Here is a 6,240-nt window from a genome sequence, read left to right on the forward strand (position 1 = left end):
GAACGAAGCATTACACAAGGTGGATGCTGTGATGGACCCTGTACAAACTGCCGCGGCGACATCACCCAGGAAGATTCCCGCAAGGAAATGGCGATCTGCAGCGGATTCTTGAGCGCTTGGACCTTCAGGTGCTGTGCACATGGAGGATTTTTTTCTTTTTTTGGTGGGGTCGGGAGGGGGGAGTTTAGGCCAAAACAAAATTTTTCCAATGGAAACGGCTTCAGGAACTTTTCTGAGTTTTTCGCTCCAAAATCTCATTTACACGTTGCAGAAAACCGGATTACTTACCGGTAACACTCTTTTGTAGAGTCCACGACAGCACCCACTGAGAGAGGGGATCCGCCGCTAGGAAACCTACAGAGAGATAAATGGGGCGGTCCCAGGTTGCAGCCTTACATATTTGCTCAATTGGGACGTTCGCCCTCTCGGCCCAGGAGGATGACATGGCTCTAGTAGAGTGCGCCTTCATACCCTGTGGAGGGTCCTCTCCTTTTGCCGAATATGCCATTGTGATCGCATCTCTGATCCACCTGGACAACGTGCCTGTCGTAACTCTAGCCCCCTTCTTGTTACCCTGGAAGGAGACAAAAAGAGACCTACTCTGCCTCCAGGGACTGGTCCTATCTAAGTAGGCTAGCACAGCTCTTCTTACGTCTAAAGTGTGATATTTAACCTCGTCCTGTGTTGTTGGGTTCTCATAGAAAGAAGGTAGGCAGATCTCCTGAGACCTATGAAACTTAGTTGCCCGTTTGGGAAGGTAGGACGGGTCCGTTTTCAATACCAATCTGTCCCGTGTTACTGACAGGAACGGGGGGTCTACTGACAGGGCGTGAAGATCACTTACTCTTCTAGCTGATACTAAGACCACTAGCGTAGCAGTTTTTAATGAGAGGCATTTCATTGATGCTGAACTTATGGGTTCAAACGGGGCCTGAGTGAAGGCATCCAAAACAAGACTAAGGTTCCATGCTGAGGAATATGAACTGGCTCTGACCACTGACAAGCTGAAAAAAACCGGGTCACCCACCTATTACCTGCCACGTTGTAGTTAAACAAGGCTCCTAGGGCCGATACATGGACCTTTAGAGTATTTACTGAGAGCCTCAATTCTCGGCCCTTCTGAAGGAATTCTAGAATGGCCGTAATGGGCACTTCACCGGATAATTTTGCTGGGTGAAAGGCCAGGAATTTCCTCCACACCTTAGTGTATATTCTTGTTGTAGATTCCTTCCTACTTTGCAGAATGGTACTAATGAGGTTTTTTGAGAAGCCTCTCTACTTCAATAGTTCCCTTTCAAATTCCAGGCCGCTAGGCGCAGGGCTTTGACCTGTGGATGGTAGCAGGGTCCCTGTGAGAGAAGGTCCTGGTGTAGCGGCAGAATCCATGGGTCGGTTATTGACATGGCTCTCAGCCATGAAAACCAAGGCCTCTTGGGCCAAAACGGGGCTATCAAGATGACCCTCGCCTTTTCTTGTCTTATTTTCCTGACCACGGTTGGTAACAGGACCATTGGAGGGAAGGCATAGGCTTGCCGGAATGTCCAGGATGCTTGGAGGGCATCTAGTATGTCTGGGTTGTCTGCTCTGTAGAGAGAAGCAAACTTTTTTACACGCCTGTTGGCTCTGGTCGCGAACAGGTCTATTTCTGGTCTGCCCCATTTCACCGCTATCATCTCGAAGATGTGCCGGCTGAGGACCCACTCGCCCTGATATACGGTTTGGCGGCTGAGGTAGTCTGCTCGAGAATTGTCCACTCCTCTTATGTGGAGTGCAGACAAGGAGTGAAGATGCACTTCGGCTATCTCTAAGATCTTTTCCGCGATAGACATCAATGGTCCTGATCGCGTACCTCCTTGCCAGTTTACATATGCCACTGTGGTGGTATTGTCTGACTGGATCCTCACATGGGTTCCTCTTAACTTCGGGAGAAATTGAGATATAGCATAGTAAATTGCTGTTAGTTCCTTCATATTAGAGGAGCTTTCTGCTTCATGCTCCAGCCACCGGCCCTGTACCATCTCTTCCTCCAGGTGGGCCCCCCACCCTGAGGGGCTAGCATCCGTGGTGAGTACCATAGAGGGAGTAACCCACCATTGAACTCCTTTTGACAAATTGGTAGGATCCAACCACCAACCTAGGGAGTTAATAACTTCGGGCGATAGGGACATCTTCCCTTCCAACCGCCCCTGTAGTCTGTCTGTCTCCTGTAAAATAGCCCACTGCAATTTTCTGGAGGGGAATTGGGCCCATTGCACCGCTGGAAAGCATGATATTAGGGACCCTAGCAAGGACATACCCTGTCTCAATGATATTACGGGTTTTTCAGTAATGTTCCGTATTTTATTAACTATGGCCTGCGCCTTAGCATCTGGTAGAAAGCATTTCTGACTTACGGAATCTACTTGCAGACCTAGGAACTTCTGACAGGTTGCCGGTTTCAGCCTGGACTTCTCCCAGTTGATTAGCCAGCCTAATGTCTGTAGGGATGAGACAATATCAGCTATTCTTCTTCCACATTGGGAACCAGATTTTCCTACTATGAGCAGGTCATCCAAGTAGGTCACCACTAGGGTGTCATTCAGCCTTATATATGACATCACCTCTAGCATCAATTTGGTAAACACTCGAGGAACCATAGATAGTCCGAACGGCATTGCCGTAAACTGGAAATGTTGAATCCGACCCTTGAACCAGACTGCTACCCGCAGGAACTTCTGGTGCCCTTGGTGTATGGGGAGATGGTAATAGGCATCCTTTAGGCCCAAGACTGCCATATAGCACCTGGGGAACAAGAGTTTTATTGCCGAATTTCTTGACTCCATTTTAAACGGCCTCAGCTTCAAGAATGTATTAAGCTTTTTTAAATTTATTATAGTCCTAAAAGAGCCGTCTGGTTTAGGGACTAAAAATAGGGGAGAATAAAAGCCCCTTCCCTTTTCGTCCCCCGGGACCTCTATCAGAACACGCTTAGTTAGCAGGGCTGCAATCTCCATCTCCAGTGCTTCCTGCTGTGTTTGGGACTTCACAGAAGTCAATAGGAAGGAGTTCGGTGGATGCCGAACAAATTCTAGTTTTAGGCCCGATGAGATGATATCAATGGCCCAGGGGTTGGATGTAATTTTTCCCCATTGGTGGCTGAATTTCAGTAGCCTGTCACCTCCCGGTGTACTGGTACTAGCGGAACCTGTCTCCTCTGAAGGGACGTTTCCCAAACAGGCTGCCCCTCTGTTTGGGATCCTTATTTCCCCAGCGGTCCTGAGGTTTGAAATCTCTCTTCCTGAAGGCCCTCCTGTTAAAGGGAATATACGGGTTAGGAAAACCTTTCTCTCTCCCCCACTTTTGTTAGGATCTCATCCAGCTCCGTGCCAAATAGGTACTTACCCTGGCAGGGTCTAGCACAAAGTTTAGTCTTTGTCTGCGTATCTCCTCTCCATCCTTTCAACCATGAGGCCCGCCGGCCTGAATTGGTTAGCCCTGCTGCTCTAGCAGATAGTCGGAGACAGTCCGCTGAGGAGGACAGGAAAGCCGCTGCTCCTTTAATCAAGGGAATAGAGGAAAGGCGCTCGTTTCTAGATACTCCGCTTTTAATTTTCCCCTCCAGGTCATCCGGCCATAACAACATTGACCTTGCTGTGCACGTGGCTGCTATTGTGGGCTTAAAAGCTGCCGTGCATGCCTCCCAGGATCGCTTAAGAAAGGTATCTGTCTTCCCTGAATCCTCCACCGGCAGGGAGGATCTACGAGAGGTAGAGGCCACTGCCGCATCTACTTTGGGGGCTCTCGACCAAGATGTTAAGTCCTCGTCATCAAATAGATATTTGCGTTTTGAAGTCAAGGGGAGGAAGGTTCTCTGACCCTGCTTCTCCCACTCCCTCTTTACCAGCTCCTTAATAGCTGGGATTACTGGGAAAGCACGGATCTTCCTCCGGGAAATTCCTGCGAACATCATGTCTTGCCGAGTTTTGGGGTCCTTAGTCTCGGGTAGCCCCATGGTATTTCGGACAGACTTAACCAAGTTATTATCACTGTCCGTAGGGAAACAAGTCTGTTCCTCTTCATCTGAGGAAAAGTATTCCTGGGATCTGAGTCTAGTTCCCCAGTTTCTGACGGCAATCCTGACGCCGGTGAAGCTACTCCTCTGACAGAGGAGTGACCCCCCAGACTACTGGAGCTGCCCAAGGCCCGTAGCTCCTCTCTAATTATCGCTCGGATATCCTCTTTTCTCCCTGAGGATTCCTCTTGCAAGGTCTTTTCAATACAAGACTGGTATAATCTTTTAGGATAGCCATCTGGGAGGGGCTGAGAACATAAGGCACACTCTCTATTTTTCGCCTTCTCCGTTCTTTTGGCCTAAATGGTATGGATCAAGGAAACGTCATCAGCTATAAGCCTGACTAAAAACACTCACCCGTGAATTCCGTCAGCAAATTACCGGCTGCGGGGTTCGCGACTCAGGCTGAGGCGAGGCGTGGGACGGCTTTTTCTCCTTCCGTTTTTTCTCCGCGGGCTCATTTTGCCTGGCATGGCCGCTGGACTCTCTTCTGGAGCTGCTGCTCCTTCTTGTAGCACCGCTCTTTCTGCTGCCCTGTGGGGACTCGTCTGGCTGGCTCAGTTGGAGCGAAACCGGGTCGTTTGTGGAAGACATAGCTGCGCACCGCTGTAGCATTACCGGTGTCTTTTATGCAGCTTACCGGTTCCACCTCTCTTTCTCTCCCCTTTTTTTCGGCCATTTTTTTTTTTTTGCCTCCTACTGCACATGCGCGGCTCCTGCTCCCGCGATACCGCTCTTACCTGCGTCCTCTGACCCGGGAAGCTGTTGCAGCACTTCCGGGTCGCCTCAGCCTGGGAGCGCCGGCTACCTGCCCGACCTGTCGCCTCATCGCTGACTCTTAGACCGCCGGACACCTCCCAGGTATTTTCCTCAGCGCTGCCCCGCACCTCATAATCTGCGAGCTCAGGTCTTCATGGTTTACCCCGGCCTCGCTGTAACGGGGGGGCCTCACCTGCATTACCAGCCGGGGGGGGTCTTCTCTCCACCCGACACTGCATTCAGTCCTGGAGCCCGCGCTGCTCATATCATGCATGCGGGCGGCTACCAAACCAGGCATCCTCTTCTAAGGGTTCCTTCTAGGAACAGGAAACCAAACTGAGGGAGCGAGGGGGACCTCCCCATTTATCTCTCTGTAGGTTTCCTGTTCCTAGGGGCGGATCCCCTCTCAGTGGGTGCTGTCGTGGCGAAGAGGAAAATTTTCCGTTTTGAATTCTGCGGCTCGTCGAGTCTTTGTAAGATGTAGGATGAAGCATGCAGCGGATTAGCTGCAATCAGGGGGACTGGACGTACATGGACCCCCAGGCAATGGCCGCTGATCGCACGCTGCTGGTGGACACAAGGCCACGTGATCTACAGACACGGATTACCACAGGCCGGGGACAGGCAGGTTCTGGATGAGGAACAGACTTCGATTTACTAAACATCCGGCCACTTCTAAGAATCTCAGGTGCAGGAAACCTCCGGATGAGGGAAGTGATGGAGGAAACACTTGCACAAACATCTTGCACATCACCCTAATCTTCAGCAGGTTCTCACCATCAGCCTCCAGTTAGTTCAAGAGCATTGGACGGGGGGGGGGGGGTCACACGGAGCCCACTACGGTTCCCCTAGACCGTGCAAGAAAACCCCAGACAGGAAGTAATGTTAAACGGGCTTTGCACATCACTCTAATCTTCAGGTTCTCACCATCACCCTCCAGTACATGAGCAGTGGGGGTCACAGGGAGCCAACTGGGGTGAACAAAGAGCCCACTACGGCTCCTCCAGACTATGCAGGAAACATCCAGTTGGGGGAAGTGATGTGAAACGTTTCTGTGAAGGAAACACTCTCACAAATATCTTACATATCACCCTAATCTTCAGCAGCTTCGGAACTGGGTTCTCATGATGCCTCCTCTGCAACTTACCTGGATATTTGTACAGGGGGGTAAGGGAACTTAAGAGTATTTTCTGAAGAAGCAGAACCGTATCTAGAACTTTAGGTCAGTACCTGGTTCTGCGTCCATGGCATCCAGTCGTCACTTCTGTGTCCCGCACCTCAGTGCCCATCGCCTTACTAGGACCAGAGCCATCATGAGTTCACGGGATCTTAGCAAGGACATGGACTGCCCATGACAGCGGCCACAGAAGTGAGTACCGGGTGCCAGAGAGGACCGGACATTGCACCAGGGCAGCACAACTCTGTTTGCG

Source organism: Dendrobates tinctorius, unplaced genomic scaffold (assembly GCF_039654945.1).
Source record: "Dendrobates tinctorius isolate UK_male_01 unplaced genomic scaffold, ASM3965494v1 ptg000152l, whole genome shotgun sequence".
Lineage (NCBI taxonomy): Eukaryota > Metazoa > Chordata > Amphibia > Anura > Dendrobatidae > Dendrobates > Dendrobates tinctorius.